At 31.0% G+C, this 13,297-nt stretch overlaps 1 protein-coding gene across 10 annotated transcripts in view; it reads right to left on the bottom strand.

The window, feature by feature from the left end:
• LOC108737309 (latrophilin Cirl-like) overlaps nucleotides 1-13,297 on the bottom strand; it is a 104,134-nt gene that overhangs the window by 88,132 nt on the left and 2,705 nt on the right. For all 10 annotated transcript variants that reach the window (XM_025975549.1, XM_025975528.1, XM_025975550.1 and 7 more), the window contains one exon: nucleotides 8,179-8,238. The gene's annotated coding sequence lies outside the window, so the exon portion shown is untranslated. Of the gene's footprint in view, nucleotides 1-8,178; nucleotides 8,239-13,297 lie in introns of those variants that run through there.

Raw genomic sequence — 13,297 nt, 5'->3', positions numbered from 1 at the left:
GTAGGTAGATAGCTACATCTAGTCCTAGCAAATACCTACTTATACCGAATTGCTTTTATAAAGAATAAGTTATTAAATAGGTACCTGTACGAATATATAAATATAAAAACATAGAAGTAAATAACCAATTAAAATTTGCAATCAAAACCTTATGTAGGTATTCTTTTGTTTTTTCCAACCATAAGTGTATAATAAAATGCAAAATTTAATAAAGCGATTGCAAAAAGTACTAATTAGTAATGTATATGTATATACATATATTATATGGAATGTTATAATTAAAAATTAGGCATTACAAGAATAAAAAACAATAAGCAATGTAGAAAAAAAGGTTAAAATTAGTTTTTTAAAAGCATGCAGTTACTTTCAAAGTACGGCTAAATTAACAATTGTGCTTAATTATATATTAATAAAATTTGTATGCAGTTTGTATTTACATTGTACTATATATTAATTTTACAATGTACAATCGACCTATGTTGATACCAGTAAGGGTTCCCTCATGTCCATTGCAAAATTTCAGGAAGAAACCAATGTTGAAAATTAATTAAGGATCAAAATTTTTGCAGGTCTCCAAACAATTAACTAAAGCAATGATAAATTAAAAAATTAAATTAAAATATAACGTTATTTTAATGCAAAACTAAAACACGTTAAATAAGACAGGCATTTAGTGTAAAACCTAAAGTAACGGGTCAAACTAAACGGTCGGAGAAATGCAAGTAACATCAAAAAGCTTACCATGGGTTAATTTCTTTCGCAATATATTAAACATCTGTCCTTTTCCTAAAGCACATCTTTACATTCAAAACCACATCGTGTCACAACATACTTCGAAAATAACAGTACGATGGTTTATTAACAAATCAATCCGGCTATTAATTATGATTAAGTTCAATAATAATAAATCACCTCCAAGTTTTTATTATCACATTATAAAAGTCCACGCTGCACTTATAATTTATAAATACGTTTCACATGCCTTTGTTTGGATGATGTTCTTTTTTAAAGATTCCAAACCGAAAAACTCCACATTTCTCACAGTAACACGCCGTGTAAGTTATGTATGTAGTACCAATCACTTTTCAATAATTAAACAGAATCTTCTACTTAAACAACGCCGGAATGATTGATAACATTCAAATAGTAGGTTTAAATGATATTTTTATTTATGTTTGTTATACCGATTGACAATTTCAACATAAATACTTGTAAAACTATATCTATTACATACCACCAACGCTTCGGCAACTCGACTAAACATTCCCAGACGGGTTTCGACCTTACGAATTTTACCGAAGATTTCCGATACTGGTTTAACTATTTGCGATCATATAGCGGGAAATTTGTTTTCGCAATTTAAATTTATTTTATTATTAGTAAAACAAATTTGAAAAAAAGAAATTACGAATTTCCTAATTTTATACAGTATGCGAACGATATGTACGTTTATAATATGTAGCTGATAAAACAAATATGAAAACTTACTTAACAGAATATTAAATTAAACCCTACTAAATAATGTTAATTTTTCATAGTTTATTTCAAAATAAATCAACAAGGTTAACTAATGAAGTGATAATACAGGAAAGCATATTTTATTTTTTTACATACTTGTAGCGACATCTAATGTCAAACAGCTACAATAACATAACCCTTAATGCTGTTAATACCAACGTAATCCTGCGTTTATCGACAAGATTCCGACAGTCAATCGCGGGAAATTAAATTTCCAGAAAAGAGTCCACAAAACGTTCACAGACTAATAAATAAATTTGTAAAGAATATTAAAACTCACAAATAGTGAAACCTGCTACTTTATTTTAATCGATAATCTGTCATTTGTCACAACAAAAAGTGATAACTGTTTTTACAATTTCCATACTCATAATTGGTACACAAAAGTTTTCAAAATGTTTATTAAAACCCCATCAGAATATGATTCAAATTTAATTTCCGTGTGGTTCCAAGAAATGAAGACAGTGCCTGCTACAAATTTTCAACCAATATTAGATGAAGATACCATAGCATTGATGAAAAATATTACTTTCACGTTTAATTACAGTGATGATGTGTTTGTCATGTCAGTACAAGTATTAGAAGAACTTATAAGAAAAACGGATATGACACTAACCGTAATCGATGACCCTATTTTACACATATTTTGTGTAATATTCATTTGTGGAAAATATGACAACTGCAAAACGAAACATCCTATAACATGTGAAACACTCCAATGTTATCTCTCAGTTTACTCAAAAAAACATTATACTTTATTACAAATAAAAAGTGCTGAAAGAGGAATCTTTAAAACGCTAGGATATAAGCTTCCCAAGAATACAATGTCAAATGACTTAAACATATTGTACATGTACTTTGCATATCCATTAAAATTAAAAACTAGAGTCATGGAACTCTGTACTGAGCTTTTGAACTTACTTATTCTTTTTTGGCCTACAATACATCGTAAACTGCACTCTATTTATTCAGGAACAGGATTAAAAGAAGCTGTATTTAAATGTTTATTGGCTCACCGATGTTATATTCCTTCAGGGATTATTCTAACAGGAATGCAGTTGGTTGAGGCATTTAAAGTTCTTGATAAGGATAGAATTGGGATGGAGCTTCAAGGAATAACCGGGATTCACTTCGACCATCTGCAGTCCTTAAGTGATATTCTTTACAGAATTGCTAATAAGAAAAAAAACAAACCTTTATTCTTGCCAAATTAAAGCTAGCTGTGTTTCATAAACTATGACCAAGGTTTTGTGTACTTTAATAAATCTTTTAATTTGAATAAAAGTTAATAATGGTTTTCTAGTACTTTATTTACAGTTTTTAAAAGTGAATAATTGTAATATTAATAATGTTAATTTTAACTTACTAACATGCAGCATATTTAATTATCCTCATCAGGAATTGCGTCTAAACCCTAAAAACACGACACATTTGATTTTCCAAAACTAAACATTAAATATAAAATAAACAATTGAATTATTAGTGTAATTAAATAACATAAATGGAATCGTGAAACCAAACTCACATTTATTTTATAAGGATTGCCAGTTAAAGTCCAATCCCTTAAATACTGCAGCATGTCTTCCGTTTCTAATAGTCTACGTCTGTAGCTCTAAAAAACGTTTAAAATAAGCTTACATAACTATTTGAGGTTAATTTTTTAAAAATATCTTACATTTCCACAAATCGCCTTATTAATAACAAAAGCCGAAAAATGAGGTAACGCCATTGCTGCTACAACTATCCCAAAACTAGGTAATATTTCATACCACATCTTTTAAGGCAATATAAAGTCCCAATTAATAAACATAAAACACAAATACAGTAGTCTACGGAAAGACCATAGGGAATGACCATAGGGGAAAGACCGAGTTTAACTGTCAGATGGTATAATAATAACATGTAAGATCGTTATTTTAGCTACTAGTAGATTACAAACGTTTCAACTATAACACGTTATTTTTAAATCACGTAGCTGATTTCTACATTTCTAGAATACAAACTTTTTTCAAAACACATTACTTATACAAATAGTTTTCCTATTCGTAAAAAACTTAATTTTTTAACGTTTTGGCCGAATATGTATAACTTAGCAATGACGAAAATAACGTAACTTGCAATGTTTTAAAACGTTTACGTTATTTGTAGCACTACTTCCTATTCCTAAGCGCTGCAACCAATTATGCCGGTGCAGAGAAGAGAGACGTCTCTCTTCTCTGGCCGGTGGAAAAACAGTTGGAAAAACGCAATTGTTTTTTCATCAACTTCTGCAACCAACATTACAGTTACAAGTTTAGTAGATGTTTTCTTTCTATAGTACATGTTTAAAAGTTTTGTAGGTACTACATATTTTTTGTAAAAAAACGGTCATATTTTTATAAAATAATCCATAATAAGTAAGTCGTAATGCATCAAGACAAAATTAAAAATTAAATACCTATTNTTCTTTTTGAAAAATTTTCTATTTTTAAAAAACAATTATTCAAAATTTTCAATACTTAATTTGCAATGGATTTTTTGAAAACTTCTATATTCGCACACCCACATTAAACTTTAACTCAAGCTTTTAATCGTCACATTCTTACAATTTTCTACTTGTGAACATTCATGAGAACAGTGATGTTGTATTACGAAAAAGTTTTCCTTTCTGAAATCGACTTCGTTAACAAGATCAGATAACTTGAATGAATAGGTACGCAAGTTACGAAATAACGTTGTGCTGGGTAAAAAGCCAACAACTCACGGATATCTGCACATTATTAAGCCAAATGATTTTGCCAACGAAAATTTCAAACTTTCTCATCAATTTTCCGTTAATAAATTGTAATTGCTTTGAAAAAAATATATACGTTAGTATCATGACCTTTTGTACAGTAAAGGTGGTGCAGATTTATATGTACATGCATATTATACGTTTATAAGAATGGGAGTCGTCAACCTCTTTTGATGGTAACAAAGCAGTCTACGTCGACAGTTTAGTCTTTGAAACCTTTTTGCGAATGTCTTTACAAGCTCGTTCTAGCAAATGAAGTTTCTATTATTTAATATGCTTCGTAGATAAACCTGACGAGATGGCCTTGCATTCAAAGGTTCTGATGCTAATCGGTGAGCAGCAATATAGAAAAATTTTACCTGTTTAACGTACCGTCACAGTCAATAAAAGTGAGACATCTTTCAAATCTATAATTTCCTTTGGCTAACGGTAAATTTTTCGTTTTAAACTAGATTTCGTACAGTTAAAGGTAAATCTAATTTTGTCTACACCAAATAAAAATTATGAAAGAAACTTTGTTAGAAACAAAATAGCAAATTCTAACATTTCAGGAGTGCTTACAAACTAAAAAACCGTCGTAAAATTTCCAAAACGTAAAAGTAACGCTGTTATCCTCATGTGTTTTATAACTTTTTGTTTTATGACGCGGCGTGGAGGATGTTCACAGGATCGCTTCATTCCAAGCACACAGACTTCACCCTATGACGGTAGGTATAAAATTTCAGACCGAACTAAAACTGATTACTTAAAATTACTTGCTTCTTCACTTTTACAATATCGTAACTTCCACTTCCATCTAAGTACCTATTTTTTATTGTTTCGCAACTTAATTTTTGCATACAAAATGTTACGTTTTCACAAAAATTAAACTGCTATCCTAAAATAACTAGAAAACTATGACGGCAAGGGAAACACTAAATGGATTTGACTTTTACAGAGACTATAAAGTGCTTATGAACACTAAAAATAAATTTATAGGCTTCCGCGCGGCCTATGCAAAACCTCTCTCTGAATCTGAACTATCGAAAGGCCATAATGTAATTTTGTATTAACCTTACCTTAAGCGTGTTCTTTATGGATAGGAAACTTTTATTTATGATTTTTACTCTTCAATAGAGGCAAACCAACTGAAAATAAAATAAGCAAGAAACACCTTGATGTGCGTATTTTTTTTTTTTCGTGTATTACTAAATGTTTGAATCATACTGATGAGGTAACAAGGCAATCTACTGCTTACTTGTAATAATGCATATAATATAATACTTTCACTTAATGTGCTGAATGCGTTTTGTACACGTTTGTGTATAAAGGCATCGCAACAATCTTTTCTGTCGTATATAAAACGTCTTTTCGCCTTGCGTTTTACTATTGTGACCTTCTATTCATTACTTATTCCATAAGTGCATTCTTTCGTTATCGCAACCACTCGGAACGATTGGAAATGTAAAATTGACGATACATTTGAGAATCAAACTATTTCAGATAGTAGTTCCCAATTGGTACAAATACGAAAGGAAATATAAAGCTGCATACCTACTTATCTAAGAATATTTTCTCAATAATTCTAAATTAACTTTTTATGGTGAAAATTTCCATTTAAATCCACCCCCCGGGCAACCAGCTCCCCTCTCTAAAATACTTTTTTAGTGTTTTACAGTTCATTTGAAACCCCCAACTAGAAACACTTACATGGTGCTGTACAAGATCACCCCCTATCCATCCAAGCGTTCTTCCCCGTTTGAGTGACGGTCTATACATCCGGACAGCAATTTTTTTTTAATTTTATACGTAATCGAACCAAAAATATAAAAAAGCAATCAAAGCTTACGATCACGTGTAACGCGTTGTCGAGAATGTATTAAATTTCAGAAGCAAAGAATTGCAATTATTTTATTTATTGCCACTAAAACTCTTAATACCACAATAATATACCTACCTTAAAAGAGTATCGTCTTTTATCGCAATTAAATTTAAATCGGATATTAATTATATTCAAATGCGTCGCCAGCTAATGGGCCAGCGGTGATGAATATATTGAATATGAATCACAGGTGTAAAAGAAATACAACTATTTGCAAAATGTTTTAAAAAAGTTTACCAAAAGAAAAAAATATGTTAATCAATACGTTGAGGTTCTTTTGAATTTTTCGAAGAGGTACTTTATTATTATTAAACATTAACTTTTTCTAGGTTCTAAATGATAAATTTTTTCGATCTCTTCTAGGGTGTACCCACGCACATACACACATACAACTTTAACAGCGATAATATATATATATATATATGTATATAGGATCGTGTTCAGATCGAATCGCGCGGGAATTGTAAATCGGACAATAAATGAGTTGGCATTTGATTAAATTTATTCGAGTCTTTAAGGGGGGGGGGACGGAAGCAGTTGCACCTCCACCCCATTGACGACGCCCTTGATTACATTTGAATTGGATAAGTTGAAAACTATCAAATTCAATGAGTAAAAGCATGATAGATGTTTTTTTTAATAAAATTATAAACATGTACAAAAGTATCATAATTCATAGTCGCTATTAAAAAGTTGACTCTTTTTAATTATGCAAACTATAAATTTGTACCTATGTATATTTTCGACTCATTACATTCGGAGTGTTGGTTTCTTAGAATTTAATAACACTTAAAAAATGTTGTTACTTTAATTAGTTGGACAACAGCACTTTTAAAGCTTCCAACACAGCGGGGTTTATTGTACAAATGTATTTAATAAGAATACAATTACAGAACGTACCGAGGAGAAAAAAACCAGTACGGTGTGTGTATACGTATTTTTAACGAAAATAAAATTAATTAGCTACTTAATTCAACTGTTAATGAGAATGTATAATAAGAGCACTATAAACGAAACTAACTTCCGAATAGCTACCTACTCTCACAAAATTTACAGGCAGTTTATGTTACAAGTTGCTTGAGGATATTTAAAAGCAAACTTACGACCTTTTAAAACTTTTCTAATATTACCACGTAACAACTTATTCAATAATCCGGTAACAGTAGCACAATATTACAATTTTTTTCTAAAGTGACACATTTATTTCTACAAACATTATCAAGTGGTTTTCAACGTAAATAACAAACTTTATGAAGGTTTTTAGTAAATATTCAAAATTAAATGCAACGAATACATGAAAATTCGTCGTAAAAGATAACAGTTGCGATTGACATGCCTTAGCATTATCTGATTAGAAATTTTATATAAACAACACAATATTATGCATGAACAGTGCAAATTAACATGTACTTTTATACAAGTAAAAAGTTGTAAACGGGTGGGATTTAACTTTAAATAATGAGGGATGACATCAAACAAGCAACATTAAGTGGAAAACATCAAAGACAAGGACATCCAGTTAGTTACCTTTTTGAAAACGAAAGTACATCATCTGCTGCAACGGCAAAAATGTAGCAAATGAAGAACTGCTTTCAGATATATGCGATACGATTTGAAATGTGACCGTACGGTTGTTATTAATATTATTATGCGACGTACGAAGAAAAGAGCTGAAGAAGAGAAATGATGCTTTGTTTAACCGGCTCGATCGGCCGATACAACGGTCCAAGAAGAAGTAAAGCCGCGTTGGCCGCTAACCAAGAACAACTACAAACAACGCAGGTATAACTGATGACAAAGGTGCGCGAGGTCCAGGCCTGCGCAAAAACTTACGATAACGTACCAGCAATTTTACCTTTTTTTTTTTTCTTCTTCAGAATAGTAAATTGCAACGGTTTCTGTTGCTAAATTAAAATTTTTATTTAACTTTTGGATATTAATAACAGAACAGTTCCTTCCGATTCGCTAAACAAAATTCTCCACGATTCGCAATAAGTATTAATAAAGAAAACGAAATATGACTCACCTAGGGCCGATGATATTGGTTGTTTCTGGGTATTTACATTTAGTTTGCTGATATCTGCATCTGGAAACAATAGAAACAATATTAAACAACTAATGAAACCACTGTAATCGAAAACTTATTCGCTAAGAGATAAAATTAAATGCTAGAAGCAAAAACAAAAACTGATGCGAAAATGTTTGTTGTTATTTTTTGCAATTGTTGCACATTCAAAATAATTGCCAGTAAAGAATCCGCACAATCATTTTGGAAAATCGGTTCCGGTCAATTTGGGAGTGTATGTAGTAATTACTATTAATATTATAATAACGTGTAACGTATTTTAAGAACATCATAATAATAAAAACAATTAATTACTATTGTTGGAAAAAATAATAGAACAGGTTAATTCACAAATAACATTCCGTTTAATCCCTCTTTAATTGAACTCGACGTGAATCGTGAAACACCCTGTTTAGTCATTAGAATCAGTTTATTTCTATATCCCTGTTTCCCATCTAGTTTCCAGTTAGGTTCTGCTACATTTCAAGCTTATAAGCTTCAGAAGTTTATCATTACTAAACGAAATTGATTCAAAATTAAATCAGCAACGTCACACATCGATTTTTCTGATCTAATTATCTACCAGTTCTCTTCATTTGCGATAACGAGGAAACAGCTGGGCCCTTAGCAAAATAACTTTCTAAATGCCGACGTTTTACTTAAGCAAACGCCAATAAGAATAATTCCATTGTATCCATTAAATAGCATTAACATACAAGAAAAGAAATAATCATCAATAGAGAAAAGAATCTACTCTTACAGAAGTTTTTCTCGAGGAAAATTTGTTGAAATATCTCTAGTACAAAATACTCTGCATTTCTGTTTGTCGTTGAAAAAGGCTGAAATTCTCCGTTAAAGCAATGATACAGAAGGCGTACAATAAAAAAAAAAAAGACGAAGGCAAGGATAGACGAATGCATTTTGCTGCCACTTTGCTCTTTATGATACGCAGTGACTTACACAATAACCAAGCCAGTTGAACTGCTTTCTCTATTTTTATTCTCTTTAAAGACGACGACTAAAATATTTCGACTGTTGCTAGTTTACATAAAATCCTGAAATACTCTGCTTTCTACGTAATACTCTGGAGTGCATGGCTTATGTTCATTTATCGTTTAATATCATTAAAAAGGGATTCAAAACCATCTTAATAGTTAAAGAATTGAATATTTCATATGTATACTTTTTCTAGTGCATATACTTACAGAAAGGATATTTGGATTCAACGTGCACTATCTATGAATTCATACATAATATTCAGTCAAAGTAAAATGAAGTTGTAGGTAAAAATCCCTGAAGGGAATTCCCAGTTTCGAATTTGTAACTCACTTCTTGCACCGGTAGATTTTTGCGAATTTTCTGAAACACGAGATCCGTGGGAATTCGCGCTGCTGTCAAAAAGAAATAAAATATTTTTCTATTCTTACGCTTGGAAAAAGGCTTTACTTTTATTTTCAGTTACCAATTTATGGATCAGCTGCATACATATATACATACCTACATAAAGCATCCACAAGGGGATTATGACTAGGTACAAGGGTAGTGAACAACTACTACAGTGGAAAATTTAAAATGTAGGTAGAAACTTTTGACAATGTAAAATACTAAACTTATGTTTCAGCTTTTACAGTATGCAAATTTCCTTTTTTACGTTCCTTTCATCTTCGAAATTTGTTGATCACATACGAGCATTGTAACAGCGAAATAAATCATCAGAATTACAGTCACACGAAACTATTACAAAGGAAACCATCGCCGCCGTACCAAGAAGTCTTCGCAATTTCGTTTAAATGAAACATTTTATGGTTTATTTTACAACTACCTGCAATACCGATGTAATTTGGAAAAAGAAAAATCAAACTTCGCTCAGTGACAGTGTAAGTTCGGTCCTTGCCGAGTGAAATTAACAGGTTAAACCACCTGTACAACATATTGAAACTCGAACATAAAAACCGCATTTCCGAAACGGAACACAATAAACAAAAATAAACTTAATAATGTAAAATGAGACAAGAGAATAATATGGAAAATGCAACGAATGACAGAACAATTTTATGTTTTCTTGAACATTGCAATTTGTGACACTAATTACGCAATACATACTTAAATGATTTATTCCAAGAATTTAATAACAACCTAAGCCAGCCATGAAGAACTCCTTTTCACTTGTCAACAGACACAATGAAAATTATCTTACTAAATCCTAGAAAATAAGTAGAAAAATAGCTAAAATATGCGTATACAGGGTCAATTCACATGGGATACCCACTTTTTAAGAGGCAGTAGATAATCTTTCTAATAATTCGAGAAGGTTGTTGTAGATTTGTTAAAGGTTGTTTTAACATACGACCATTCAATTTTTTTACAGTGTCGCTTAGCATGTCTCAAGTTTATTTTGTGTCTGGCGCATGTACTACAATAGCTTCCTGTTCTGTTCTTTGCCTCTTGATTATTACGATTTTCATGACAAGCTGGCATTAACCCAAAAATAGGCGCTGTGCTCGACATTTTGGCATCGATTCTAAGCAAAATTTACTACGACATAGTCCACTTTTAGTACCTCTACGGCAAATTACTGTTGTAATGCAGAATACATAAATCGATATATCAAAAGAAAAAAAACTGAACAGAATGAAATGTAAAAATATAAAAACAGATGACACTTCTTATTTTGAAGACGGAAGCATTTTCAAAATGGAGCAAGCATTATTTTCGTTATCTGTTTGATTTCATACAGAACCCACCTCAAAGACAAAGTGACTTAGAGGGACTGATCCTTTAGATGGGAACCTACTAGTGTAAAAATGGGAATCGAAGAAGCTTATAAGTCTGCTGGATAACTCGATTTAATGATTCTTTCTCGAAGATCACAGATCATTAAGTCGTATAAATATGCTCATAATTTGACATTAGGGTGATTGTTATTGTTTATTCGTTAATCTTGAAACAAAATGGTCGGTCACTAGCGGACATTCAACTTTCGTTTGAGACGGTTGGTTACTGGGATTATTCAGACCTGCTTGCCGCCAACCTTACACATAAGTATACGACACGCTCTTGCCGCTTTTGGAGCTTTGCAAGCTGTTAAAACTTGCAAAGCCACCTTGAGAAGAACAGAATACATACCTACCTACTACTCTCTGACTCGCCGAGGTCGAATAGACCAATTGAAAAAAATTTGACCTACTAATAACTTCCCACTATTTCATTTTTCTTCAACAAATACGTGTTGATTGAGAATGGACAAAAATCAAAAACTGATTAAAATATGAGATCATCTTAACAAGTTATACGCGCAATCGTAAATCTTATCTGGTATATCACAGCAAAGTCAAAGAAATTATTACAATCGATTATTTACTTTTACTTATTAGCATAAACAACGATAAATTAATATTATTGTTTTTGCCAAGTTTTATAACCGCTACGAATTATGAATTATTTTTCAATGTATCAGCTAAGCTTCACAATATCTGAAAAAGGCAATGTTCTCGATAGCCATTGTTAAACTCCAGTTCTTAGGAAAAAATACCTGACTACCTTATAGCTTTTAATATCTTCTAGATTAATTTCGGTAGGTAATACACTATTAACAGCATTAGAAAGGTTTTTTTTTGGAAGAAGTGCGCATCATGGTCACGAAGTAGATTCGGTTTTTGAACACGGTTTATTTTCTTTCATAGGTATCAACTTAACACGAAGAAGTTGCTATAACGGCACGACATGGTGAGTCATGTCTATTGAATATTTCTTACAAATAGGTACATAAGTATCCACGCACTCAAAAATTTTCAATAACTATGATGTATTAATAAAAAACGGTTTAATATAAACATTTGAAACTTCCTTGACCATGTACACCTAATTAAACTACTTATTAGCTTTTTATGGCATTTCCTTCCACAAATATAAATTTTTTTTAAAAGAACACAACACGCCGAATAGAATAAAATCTTGATACAAATATATGCTAATTTCGCGTGTGGTACAACCAATATGCTTTCAAATCAAACATTTCACACTGACGGACGGTTCGTACGCAATTCCCTTCTGATAGCATTTTTTATTTTTTATTTGGTACTTTACATAACTCAGACTATAACATAATCTAAGTCATTTAAAGTGGCGATTCAGGCAATAAAACTGCCAACAAGTGGCTTAGGTGGGTTTATATTATTATTTGCCAACAACTGTACCTACAGTCCAAATTTGAAAGAGTCCAATTAGTAATAAAATAATGAACAAAACATTTAAAACATCCTTCATAGGGACGTTATGATATTGGAAGCAGGAATAGGCATTCAACCCATACTTTTTGCCTTTATGTATTTTTTAAAAATTAACATTCAGAAATGTGCCTGCAGTATATATGTAGGTAGATAGCTACATCTAGTCCTAGCAAATACCTACTTATACCGAATTGCTTTTATAAAGAATAAGTTATTAAATAGGTACCTGTACGAATATATAAATATAAAAACATAGAAGTAAATAACCAATTAAAATTTGCAATCAAAACCTTATGTAGGTATTCTTTTGTTTTTTCCAACCATAAGTGTATAATAAAATGCAAAATTTAATAAAGCGATTGCAAAAAGTACTAATTAGTAATGTATATGTATATACATATATTATATGGAATGTTATAATTAAAAATTAGGCATTACAAGAATAAAAAACAATAAGCAATGTAGAAAAAAAGGTTAAAATTAGTTTTTTAAAAGCATGCAGTTACTTTCAAAGTACGGCTAAATTAACAATTGTGCTTAATTATATATTAATAAAATTTGTATGCAGTTTGTATTTACATTGTACTATATATTAATTTTACAATGTACAATCGACCTATGTTGATACCAGTAAGGGTTCCCTCATGTCCATTGCAAAATTTCAGGAAGAAACCAATGTTGAAAATTAATTAAGGATCAAAATTTTTGCAGGTCTCCAAACAATTAACTAAAGCAATGATAAATTAAAAAATTAAATTAAAATATAACGTTATTTTAATGCAAAACTAAAACACGTTAAATAAGACAGGCATTTAGTGTAAAACCTAAAGTAACGGGTCAAACTAAACGGT

This window comes from Agrilus planipennis, unplaced genomic scaffold (assembly GCF_000699045.2).
Source record: "Agrilus planipennis isolate EAB-ADULT unplaced genomic scaffold, Apla_2.0 scaffold90, whole genome shotgun sequence".
Classification (NCBI taxonomy): domain Eukaryota; kingdom Metazoa; phylum Arthropoda; class Insecta; order Coleoptera; family Buprestidae; genus Agrilus; species Agrilus planipennis.
The sequence above is the reverse complement of the archived record's forward strand: the minus strand, read 5'-3'. Positions and strand labels throughout refer to the sequence as shown.